Source organism: Grampus griseus (genome assembly GCF_964374135.1).
Source record: "Grampus griseus genome assembly, chromosome: 4".
NCBI classification, from domain to species: Eukaryota; Metazoa; Chordata; class Mammalia; order Artiodactyla; family Delphinidae; genus Grampus; species Grampus griseus.
The window spans coordinates 36,968,540-36,981,788 of NC_138997.1; the positions used below are offsets into that span (position 1 = coordinate 36,968,540).

Sequence of the window (13,249 nt, forward strand, 5' to 3'; positions counted from 1 at the left end):
GCCATGGCCGCTGAGCCTGCGCATCCGGAGCCTGTGCTCTGCAACGGGAGAGGCCACAACAGTGAGAGGCCCTCGTACCGCAAAAAAAAAAAAAAAAAAAAAAAAAGTCACATCACAGATTTCAGCTCTGGTCAGATTCTAGAGTTCTAAATGAGCTAAGACAAAATTTAAAGTGAGGGTTTCGGTTTGGTCACTAAAACGTTTTAGATTCATCATGATTGGGGGAAAAAAAGAGATATTATTCAGAGATGGAGCTTCTAAATAAAAATGTTGGCAAACAGGTCCTGAATCATGATGTTGAGGCAGTGGGTAATGGCATGGCCTGGGGAGACACTCTGTCTCAGAATTCTAATTTTGTCTCTGGTGGCACCAGTGGGGATTAGTGATTTATAATAGTATCTTCAGACTCCTTTTCATAGGTTTGCTTTTTTTAATCTAGCACAAGCGTTGGCTAGCTATGGCACATGGGCCAAATCTGGCTTACTGTCTATTTTTTACATTTTTAAGTGATTGGAAAAAAATCAAAAGAAAAATAATATTTCTTGATATTTGAAAATTATATAAAACCCAGATTTCGGTATTCATTAATAAAGTTTTATTGGAACACAGCCATACCCACTTGTTTTATACTACAACAGCAGAGTTCAGCAGTTGTAGCAGATACTTTATGGCCAGCAAAGCCTACAGTACTTGCTCTCTTGTTCTCTCTGAAAAATGTTTTCTGACCCCTGATCTAGGATATAGAATGAATGATAGAAATGAATATGAGTAGGTCAACATTTCTACAAATACTGTAAGAGAGCCCTTCTCATATGGACACTTCTCAAAAGTGGGATCTTATGATCGGTTTATAAATGCTCCAAATGTCTTTCGGTTGACATGGTTGAAAATGTCTTTCGGAATTTCAAGAGATTACAAACATTTTTAAATGCCCTTTGTGACATTTTAATAGCCTCTTTTAAATGTATATTTTAAGGCATTTTAAGTAGGAAGGGAATTTGGAAGCAAACATCTCAAATACTTTTTTTATATAGAAGAATACGAGTAGCTAAAGCATGCTGATTTTCAATGCATTTATTTAAGTCATGTTCAGAACTACTTGTGTATATAGAATTATGTTTTCATACCACAACAATTCCTACTCACATTCTCTAAATGGTTTGCACACATTAACTAAGCAAAGAAAAAAAATACAAGCTTCATGGCTGCCTACAGACATAGGCAGACAAAAAAAGAAATTGTCCTAGTTGCCTTTGGGTAACAAATATAAATACATGGCTTTCAACTTACAGTACTAACACAAAAGGGAAAAATTAAGATAAAGAGTGTGTTGTAAAATTAAATGCCCTAGCAACATATTTAACCAGTGATCAAGAAAATGACCAACTTCTATGCTAAAACACTATTAAAATATCCCCAAATTTTCCTATAAAGTAGATACCAAATTTAAATGACAGCAAATTAATTTATCCAATAACATTATTTGATCACCCTAGAAGGAGTTGCAAATACAGACTTGGATGATAAACTTTCATTGCTGATGTCACATAATTATCTCAAAAACTCAAAAATTGGCTAGATGCTTTTCCTTCTCAGAGACACCATGAATATCTCTCAGATGGCCTCACCATCTGAGTAGGTTCAAGTTTTGGTAAATTAAAAATTTTATAGCCTCCAGAGCCATGAAATGTTCTCCAGAAAGTTTTTTTGTAAATGGATAAAATAGGTCTGTAGAATTACATAATCATAGAACCAGCGGGGGAATAAAACACAACTGAATCAGGGCAGTAAAAGTCAAAAACTGATTACTAGTACCACATAGTTACAAATAATAAAAAAGATTGTCGTGTTTATGCACATATGTATATAGATGAAATAGATGATGTACAGGAACACAGAGATGAATAGTTAAATATAGAGATGGAGATAGAAATATAGAGACTAATAATGTCTCTTGTCCCTAAATTTAAATTACAGTTCTAAAGCTGGAGTCCACAACTGAGTTTCAGGGAATCTCTGAAGCCCCCATAAGTGTCTGCAATTTTGGTAGGTAAATACATTTTTTTTTTTTTTTTTAGCAAAAAGATCCATAATGCATTTATTGGATTCTCTTGGCACCCATGTTTTCTAATTTTTCAATTACCTCTGAAAATCATTCTGGAAAATAGTTAGAATGGAAACATTTTTTATTAAAATTTACGTAAGTAATATGTAATTATCTAAGGATATTATTAATAATTAGTATATTCCTGGCTAAAGTTGGGATAAATGACACCTTCTCCTTTGTTGAAGGGTTTACTTTCATTTCCAGGCAGATGAAAATCACTTTAAATTACCTTTCAAATTTTCTCTTTTTTTCTTTGTTACCATAGCTGCCTCTTCATCTCTCATCCCCTTTTTTCCCCTGTGTTCATCTCTTCTATTCTTTTTCTGGGGGAAGGAAGAGAAAAAGAAAACCTCTACTTTCTAGTTATTATTGATTTGGGACACTGGGCTGAGATGGGGCTTTGGGAGTCCTAGATATTGGTAATTGCCCTTAAAACTCATAATGGGTCTCTGCTTGAATAATACCTGTGCAGGTCACTGGACTGATTCCCAATAAAGGAACAGTATTAGGTGTGCTTGTTGGTGGCTAGACAGTGGTGATAACTTGGCTAGTGTGCGGAGGAAGTTAGTGAAGAAGTGAGGCCAATTTCAGCAGTGTGAGTTCTGCCATGAAGAGAACTGAACTCCAGCGTGTAATAGTTTTCTGTAAGAAAAAATTACAGGTGCAGATTCTTCCTTTCACATAGCTATTCACATATAAGAAAGTCCACTGCAGACAAGTGTGGTTTTCTCCCCACTTTTTCATGACAGTATAGTTGTGGCCTTATAACTCTTAAGTGAACATCTTTAGCCAGTGCATATCTTTATGATAGGCTTACACATATAAATAACTGCATGTAAATGAAAATGCCTATTCTCACTTCAAGTGCCCAAATTGTCATCCTTAATGGAAGATCTAAGAAGAGATACAAGTCTATCTACTTCAATTACTACCAATAAAAACTATTCACAAGTTCATATTTCAAAAACTAGGCTCCATTCTCCAATATCTCACATTTTAAGCCAGAATACATACATATATAAATAAAGTCAGTGATAAGTAATATTTATATTTACACATGTATTTACTAGCTAGTGTTTGACCTTGATCAAACTACTTTTCTGTGCCTCAGTTTCTTTATCTGGAAATGGATATAGTAATAGAGGTGAGGATTAAATAGTAATGTGGTAAGGATTAAATTAAGTGATACATTTAAAAAGTCTGAAACATTGTCTGGGATACAGAAAGTTAGATACAGATAAAGCTATAAATACTCTAATGGATACTGTGATGCTCTGTCTAGATCCCAGAGGCCAGTATATTGGCTGATGGCTCATAGAGGCCCTCATGGAAACTGTTCTCCATTGCAACCTGGAACTGCTTCACATGAGTTTACTTGTCTCACCTCCCCCCAGTCAATGACTAGACTAGCTGATGCCAGGAAACAAAGGTTTGGTCCCTCAGGTTAGAGCAACTCTAGGAAGCATCCAAGCTCCAGAACTCCCCATAGCATCAGCTGAGACATTAACTGCAATGGTGTTTTGGGCAAGCTTCTCCTTCTGCCTGATCCTGCTTTCCTCAATTCCTTAGAGATGAAGTATCTCCAGACAGCACTCCCCAGTAAATGTTCGAACATAACTCTCCATCAGAGTGTGTTTCCCTGGACTCCAATCTAAGATTATAGATAGATATAGATAAAAAGTCATTTTTCCATTATCCTGAAATTGTTAAGATCTGAATCTGAAGAGAGAAGTTACTCACACTCTAAGTTTAAAAAAAAAAAAAAATGAAGGTTGTGCCTGGCCACTTCCCTATAGGGCTTATGGATAAAACACATTTCAGAGAAGGAACCCAAATGCCATCCCTCTGCCCCTGACTATTACAAGAGGAAGACTAGAAAAGGGGAAGTGCCACTTGGATATAACAGTTTTCAAGATGAACACTATTTTTTTGAGGAGAAAGAAGAAAATTCTCTGAACCATCAGAACAAGTCAGGGGAGCACAAGAGAGCTGCTCATCAATTTTGAAGCTAGAACTGTCACCTAGCACTTCTCCAAGTTGCAGACTCACATGATGTGTGAAACCACTGAACTGCTGGGTGTGAAGCTCATGCTTCATGGAGAAGGGGGCAAGATGGCAGGGTTGAGGGGGTCAGTGACAGTGAAATAGCCTGTATATCCCCTACTTGGCAGACCAGGGTCCATGAGTTTCCAGGTAGCTGAATAAGCACAAAGCAAGCAGCTGGCCTTTGAGCCATTTTGTTGGTAGCCCATCAACCAGGACCATGCCCAAGGTAGAGACTCCTATCACATGACATGCATTTCCAATTCTAGGGACATTATAAAATCTGCAAAGGTACCTCATGAGAGAGTCAGCACTTGAAGAGGTGTGTAATAACCAGTCAGTGTTAAGGTGCTACACCCCAGCGGTAGCTTCTCTGCAGGAAGATCTCTACCTCCTTCCATTTCTCTTGGTATCATTACCAGAGAGAAAAGGCAGAGGAGTAAGAAAGAGGATGTGAGGAGTTTCCCTCCACTTGAACCACTAGAGCAGCAGAAAGGTCTTTGCTGTACCATGAGGCGGAAAGATCCTACACAGGAGGGAATAAGCCTTCAACATAGCCAAGTCGGGAGTAGTTACTGCCAACAATAAACTCATTTCATATGGTTGACTTTCCTCCACTAACCTGGTAAATATATACACTTCAGTAAGTACTCGGCACCTTGAATTATATTGCACTAGGTGTTACGGATATAGTAATGAGAAGATAGATGTGGTTCCTAACTATATGAAGTACATACTTCCTCATCTCTTTTTACCTGTCTCTGTCTCTGAATCACTACTTCTCCCACTGGCAGGCTATTCTTCTAAGAAAGCTAAGACATCAGCATTCCATTAATTACTCTATTTTATTTTAACATCACAAGGGAAACATGCACAGAAAACATTTTGAGAAGGAAAGAAACCGACTGCATTTTCCCTCTTCGAGGACTATGCATTAAAGGTCTGCCAACATTTCTCCCTCAACCACATTTCCCCAAAGCTTAGTACTTGGCCATAAAAGCTCACTCCAGTCTAAAATTTGGCATGTCTGACAGCAAAGTCTGCAAATTTGCCAATTTGGATCACATCTCCTTTTTGAATAACAAGCAGATAAATAGGAAAAAATTGGAGTGAAATGTTACAAATCATGACATTATTCAGAGAGACAATTCCTTTCATGGGATAGTACTCTATAAGAAATTAACCCTAAATTATGGTAATTTGTTTCAGATAGATTTTTACAAAAGCCTAAAATCTGCAGAGGAATGTTATACAAAAACAAATGTAATTAAGTACTGTAATACAAAGACCTGAAACCCTCAATTCTATTGGAAAATCTTGAGTTTTCTTTCAAATTTACACATGATTATTATTTAATTTCATAGGACATTTCAGACTAAAGCAAAACCAAAAATGGAACAAAACAAAGTAGCATACATGGAAAAATAATAAAGATATACAGGTGCTAAAGATATATACATATAATGTGTATATAAATATACATTATATATTTTGTTTTATATATATATATATATATATACACACACACACAAGTCTACACACTCATACACAAATGTGTGTGTATGTATATACTGCTAGGATATTTGGCAAAGAGCTTTCTGGAGGTATTTGCCATTTTTGCTAGAAATCATTATAGGCACATATGATTAAATAATTTAATCCTATTCATCATTTTTCATTGATTATACCTTGGGTAGTTGGGCTTGAGGTATTTGTCCATAAAGACAGAATCGTGTTGGATATGTAAGTATCATTTGCAGCATGGGATTTTAGAAGTTGTGATCGACAAAATTCCACAGAGAAAGTCAGTGTAGAATAAGTATGTGTTACAAGGATCTGCAGACAGGCAGTCCTTCAGAAGGTTCTATACAAGGCATTGACCACATTTCTCCAATCCTTCCTGTTTCCTGCATTTTCTGACAAGTGAAAACACTCTTGGATTTTCCAGATTCTCTATGTCAAACTATCACACAATTGGAATAATTAGAAAATATTATCTTGTCATTCTCATTTGCAAAGATAAATCAAGTGTCATGCTATCCCTAAGTAATCTTTTTTTTTAACATCTTTATAGGAGTATAGCTGCTTTACGATGTTGTGTTTCTGCCACATAACAAAGTGAATCAGCTATATGTATACATATATCCACATACCCCCTCCCTTTTGCGTCTCCCTCCCACCCTGCCTATCTCACCCCTTCTAGGTGGTCACAAAGCACTGAGCTGATCCCCCTGTGAGATGGAACTGCTTCCCACTAGCTATCTATTTTACATCTGGTAGTGTATATAGGTCAGCACTACTCTCTAACTTCGTCCCAGCTTCCCCTTCCACTTCCTGATGTCCTCAAGTACATTCTCTACATCTGTGTCTTTATTCCTGTCCTGCCCCTAGGTTCGTCAGAACCATTTTTTTTTTAAGATTCCATATATATGTGTTAGCATACGGTATTTGTTTTTCTCTTTCTGACTTACTTCACTCTGTATGACAGACTCTAGGTCCATCCACCTCACTACGAACACCTCAACTTCGTTTCTTTTTCTTGCTGAGTAATATTTCATTGTATATATATGCCACATCTCCTTTATCCATTCATCTGTTAATGGACATGAGGGCTGCTTCCATGTGCTGGCTATTGCAAATAGTGCTGCGATGAACATTGTGGGACATGACTCTTTTTGAATTATGGTTTTCTCAGAGTATGAGCTCAGTAGTGGGATTGCTGGGTCGTATGATAGTTCTATTTTTAGTTTTTTAAGAAACCTCCATACTGTTTTCCATAGTGGCTGTATCAATTTACATTCCCACCAACAGTGCAGGAGGGTTCCCTTTTCTCCACACCCTCTCCAGCATTTATTGTTTGTAGATTTTTTAATGATGGCCATTCTGACTGGTGTGAGGTGATACCTCATTGTAGTTTTAATTTGCATTTCTCTAATGATTAGTGATGTTGAGCATCCTTTCATGTGTTTGTTGGTAATCTGTATACCTTCTTTGGAGAAATGTCTATTTAGGTCTTCTGCCCATTTTTGAATTTTTTTTTTTTTTTTTTTTTTTGATATTGAGTTGCATGTGCTACTTGTATATTTTTAGATTAATCGTTTGTCAGCTGCTTTGTTTGCAAATATTTTCTCCCATTCTCAGGGTTGTCTTTTTGTCTTGTTTATGGTTTCCTTTACTATGCAAAAGATTTTAAGATTCACTGGGCCCAATTTGTTTATTTTTATTTGTATTTCCATTTCTCTAGGAGGTGGGTCAAAAAGGATCTTGCTGTGATTGATGTCATAGAGTGTTTTGCCAATGTTTTCCTCTAAGAGTTTTATAGTGTCTGGTCTTACATTTAGGTCTTAAATCCATTTTGAGTTTATTTTTGTGTATGGAGTTAGGGAGTGTTCTAATTTCATTCTTTTACATGTAGCTGTCCAGTTTTCCCAGCACCACTTATTGAAGAGGCTGTCTTTTCTCCACTGTATATTCTTGCCTCCTTTATCAAAGATGAGGTGACCATATGTGCATGGGTTTATCTCTGGGCTTTCTATCCTGTTCCATTGATCTATTTCTATTTTTGTGACAGTATCATACTGTCTTGATTACTGTAGCTTTGTAGTATATTCTGAAGTCGGGGAGCCTGCTTCCCCACCAAGCTCCATTTTTCTTTCTCAAGATTGCTTTGGCTATTCGGGGTCTTTTGTGTTTCCATACAAATTGTGAAATTTTTTGTTCTAGTTCTGTGAAAAATAACATTGGTAGTTTGATAAGGTTTGTGTTGAATCTGTAGATGGCTTTAGGTAGTATAGTCACTTTCACAATGTTGATTTCTCCAATCCAAGACCATGGTATATATCTCCATCTGTTTGTATCATTTTTAATTTCTTTCATCAGTGTCTTATAGTTTTCTGCATACAGGTCTTTTGTCTCCTGAAGTAAGTTTATTCCTAGATATTTTATTCTTTTCGTTGCAATGGTAAAAGGGGGTGTATCCTTAATTTGTCTTTCTGATTTTCCATTGTTAGTGTATAGGAATGCAAGAGATTTCTGTGCATTAATTTTGTATCCTGCTACTTTACCAAATTCATTGATTAGCTCTACTAGTTTTCTGGTAGCATCTTTAGGATTCTCTATGTATAGTATCATGTCATCTGCAAACAGTGAAAGTTTTATGTCTTGTTTTCCCTTTTGGACCCTTTATTTCTTTTTCTTCTATGATTGCTATGGCTAAAACTTCAAAAACTATGTTGAATAATAGCTGTGAGAGTGCGTAACCTTGTCTTGTTTCTGATCTTAGAGGAAATAGTTTCAGTTTTTCACCACCGAGAATGATGTTGGCTGTGGGTTTGCCATATATGTCCTTTATTATGTTGAGGTAGGTTGCCTCTATTCCTACTTTCTGGAAGGTTTTTATCATAAATGGGTGTTGAATTTTGTTAAAAGCTTTTTCTGCATCTATTGAGATGATCATATGGTTTTTCTCTTTCAATTTGTTAATATGGTGTATCACATTGATTGATTTGCATATATTGAAGAATCCTTGAATTCCTGGAATAAACCCCACTTGATCATGGTGTATGATCCTTTTAATGTGCTGTTGGATTCTGTTTGCTAGTATTTTGTTGAGGATTTTTGCATCTATGTTCATCAGTGATACTGGCCTGTAGTTTTCTTTTTTTGTGACATCTTTGTCTGGTTTTGGTATCAGGGTGATGATGGCCTTGTAGAATGAGTTTGGGAGTGTTCCTCCCTCTGCTATATTTTGGATGAGTTTGAGAATGATAGGTGTTAGCTCTTCTCTAAATGTTTGACAGAATTTGCCTGTGAAGCCATCTTGTCCTGGGCTTTTGTTTGTTGGATGATTTTTAATCACAGTTTCAATTTCAGTGCTTACGATTAGTTGTTTATATTTTCTCCTTCTTCCTGGTTCTGTCTTGGAAGGTTGTACTTTTCTAAGAATTTGTCCATTCTTCCACATTGTCCATTTTATTGGCATAGAGTTACTTGTAGTAATCTCTCATGATCCTTTGTATTTCTGCAGTGTCAGTTGTTATTTCTCCTTTTTCATTTCTAATTCTGTTGATTAGAGTCTTCTCTCATTTTTTCTTGATGAGTCTGGCTAATGGTTAATCAATTTTGTTTATCTTCTCAAAGAACCAGCTTTTAGTTTTATTGATCTTTGTTATTGTTTCCTTCATTTCTTTTTCATTTATTTCTGATCTGATCTTTATGATTCCTTTCCTTTTGCTAACTTTTGATTTTTTTGTTCTTCTTTCTCTAATTGCTTTAGGTGTAAGGTTGGTTGTTTATTTGAGATGTTTCTTGTTTCTTAAGGTAGGATTGTATTGCTATAAACTTCCCTCTTAGAACTGCTTTTGCTGCATCCCATAGGTTTCTGGTCGTCGTGTTTTCATTGTCATTTTTTTCTAGGCGTTTTTTGATTTCCTCTTTGATTTCTTCAGTGATCTCTTGGTTATATAGTAGTGTATTGTTTAGCCTCCATGTGTTTGCATTTCTTACAGTTTTTTTCCTGTAATTGATATCTAGTCTCGTCGCGTTGTGGTCGGAAAAGATACTTGATACGATTTCAATTTTCTTAAATTTACCAACCCTTGATTTGTGACCCAAGATATGATCTATCCTGGAGAATGTTCCACGAGGACTTGAGAAGCAAGTATATTCTGTTGTTTTTGAATGGAATGTCCTATAAATATCAATTAAGTCCATTTTGTCTAATGTGTCATTTAAAGCTTGTGTTTCCTTATTTATTTTCATCTTGGATGATCTGTCCATTGGTGAAAGTGGGGTGTTAAAGTCCCCTACTATGTATGTGTTATTGTCGATTGCCCCTCATATGGCTGTTAGTATTTGCCTTATGTATTGAGGTGCTCCTATGTTGAGTGTATAAATATTTACAATTGTTATATCTTCTTTTTGGATCGATCCCTTGATCATTATGTAGTGTCCTTCTCTGTGTCTTGTAATAGTCTTTATCTTTAAGTCTATTTTGTCTGATATGAGAATTGCTACTCCAGCTTTCTTTTGATTTCCATTTGCATGGAATCTCTTTTTCGGTCCCCTAACTTTCAGTCTGTATGTGTCCCCAGGTCTGAAGCTGGTCCTTGTTGACAACATATATATGGGTCTTGTTTTTGTATTCATTCAGCCAGTCTATGTCTTTTGTTTGGAGCATTTAATCCATTTACATTTAAGTTAATTATCAATATGTATGTTCCTATTCCCATTTTCCAATTGTTTTGGGTTTGTTTTTGTAGGTCTTTTCCTTCTCTTGTGTTTCCTGCCTAGAGAAGTTCCTTTAGCATTTGTTGTAAAGCTGGTTTGGTGGTGCTGAATTCTCTTAGCTTTTGCTTGTCTGTAAGGTTTTTAATTACTCCATTGAATCTGAATGAGATCCTTGCTGGGTAGAGTAATCTTGGTTGTAGGTTTTTGCCTTTCATCACTTAAATATGTTCTGCCACTCCCTTCTGTCTTGCAGAGTTTCTGCTGAACGATCAGCTGTTAACCTTCTGGGGATTCCTTTATATGTTATTTGTTGCTTTTCCCTTTTAATATTTTTTCTTGTATTTAATTTTTCATAGTTTATTTAATAGTTTGCTAGTTTTCTTCTCCTTGGATTTATTCTGTATGGGACTCTCTGCACGTCCTGGACTTGGTTGACTATTTCCTTTCCCATGTTAGGGAAGTTTTGAACTATAATCTCTTCAAATATTTTCTCAGACCCTTTCTTTTTCTCTTCTTCTTCTGGGACCCCTATAATTTGAATGTTGGTACATTTAATGTTCTTCCAGAAGTCTCTGAGACTGTCCTCAATTCTTTTCATTCGTTTTTCTTTATTCTGCTCTGCAGTAGTTATTTCCACTCTTTTATCTTCCAGGTCACTTATCCGTTTTTCTGCCTCAATTATTCTGCTATTGATTCCTTCCAGAGAATTTTTAATTTCATTTATCGGGTTATTCATCATTTTTTGTTTGCTCTTTAGTTCTTCTAGGTCCTTGTTAAATATTTCTTGTATTTTCTCCATTCTGTTTCCAAGATGTTGGATCATCTTTACTATCATTACTCTGAATTATTTTTCAGGTAGACTGCCTATTTCCTCTTCATGTGTTTGGTCTGGTGGGTTTTTATCTCGCTCCTTCATCTGCTGCATATTTCTCTGTCTTCTCATTTTGTTTAACTTACTGTGTTTGGGGTCTCCTTTTTGCAGGCTGCAGGTTTGTAGTTCCCGTTGTTTGGTGTCTGCCCCCAGTGGGTGAGGTTGTTTCAGTGGGTTGTGTAGGCTTCCTGGTGGAGAGGACTGGTGCCTGTGTTCTGGTGGGTGGGGCTGGATCTTGTCTTTATGGTGGGCAGGGCTGCCTCGTGTGGTGTGTGTTGGGGTGTCTGTGAACTTATTATGATTTTAGGCAGCCTCTCTGCTAATGGGTGGGGTTGTGTTCCTGTCTTGCTAGTCGTTTGGCATGGGGCATCCAGCACTGGAGCTTGCTGGCCATTGGGTGGAGCTGGGTCTTAGTGTTGAGATGGTGATCTCTGTGAGAGGTCTCGCTGATTGATATTACATAAGGCCGGGATATCTCTGGTGGTCCAATGTCCTGAACTTGGCTCTCCCACTTCAGAGGCTAAGGCCTGACACCAGGCCAGAGCACCAAGACACTGTCAGCCACATGGCTGGTGCTTCTGGAAGGATGAGTGTTTCTTTCTAGTTCTGCTGCACAACACGGGTTCACCCATGTATACAGGTGAAGCAGGGCCAGGAATGAAAAGTCCTATTTTCCTTTGTGCTTAGTTTAGCTTCACTTGCTCACAGGGTGCCACATGCAGATGCCTTGCCCCAGCCTTTCCAACCAGAGTTTCTGGTGCAAAAAGCCCTAAGTAATCTTGATTTTGCAAAAATTGGTTAAAATCATGTGATACCAACCCTCACATCCTCATACAAATACAGAAACATTTGCTTGGAAATTCCATCCTAATGTTAGGGACACACCAAAAACCCCGATGACCAAGATTCATGGCTCAAACACTGGATTCTCAATGCAGCCATTGTGTTTTTCCAATTCTCTCTTTAAAGAAGCATTTGGCACAGTTCTCTTGTCACTCCATAAGATGATTCAGAATTATAAAACCTAATTTAGAAGCTACTACATATTGTATTAATGATTCAGAAAGCATCTTTTCAAATGAGCTATGGGCATAGTATTGATATGTTTATTTCCATAATTATTGCAGCCAACCTGAACTTACTTGAAAAAAAAGAAATTTTTTTTTGGAATGACAATCTTCAGATTCTACAGCATACAGTCATAAACCCCTTAAGCTTTGCTCATTAAAAGCCATTATATCATATGCATTGCACTCGAAACACATACCCAAGAACTGCAACCTTGGAGGGGAGGTTTTGTGATTTCATGGGCTTGAAGACACAGCTCTTCTGAGAACAGTCTTGACAATATCTACCTACAGTATATCAGAACATCTTCCCCAAAGAGTGAAATCTCTACACATTTAGTAGACTTGCATGGGAAAGTGGACCTTTAGTGTTATTGAAGATACAGAATCAAAGCTTTCAGTTTAATACAATGCTCATTTCAAAGCCCACAGGCCTAATGTCTGAGAATAAACAGTGAAAGAAATTTCCTCTACTGTTACTTCAAAGACTTTGAAACATCTGGAATTTGGTTCCATATAGGGTATTCCACCAAGAAGTAAGTATAAAAAGATTTTAATAGAGCAAACAGGATTCAGGTTTCCTACAATATGTTCTCCCTGGGGGGAAACAACACAATGCATCCGACTAAGCTTTCTGCACTTCAGCTGCATTAATTAACATTTAGTCATGGATTCCATTGTGAGCCAGATGAACGCAGAGCTACAGCTGTTTTCATTGAGGAGAAAAAATATGCTTTCACATTTTAGATTCTTAGCATTAATAAATCTTGGGAAAATGTTTTATTGACTGCCTTTGTACTGGCATTATTGATATGCATTACATATTAGTCACCCAAATAAAGTCACACTCACCCTAGGCTGTGATTAAGTCAATGTTAATATCACATTAACTGGGTCAGTCAGAGCCAAAGCTATGAAAACCAGGTTCCTAAC

The 13,249-nt window shown here is 36.9% G+C and overlaps 1 protein-coding gene across 1 annotated transcript in view; it reads right to left on the bottom strand.

Annotated features, from left to right (window-relative positions):
* ARHGAP24 (Rho GTPase activating protein 24) overlaps positions 1–13,249 on the bottom strand; it is a 507,712-nt gene that overhangs the window by 257,841 nt on the left and 236,622 nt on the right. The gene's annotated exons all lie outside the window — the stretch shown is intronic.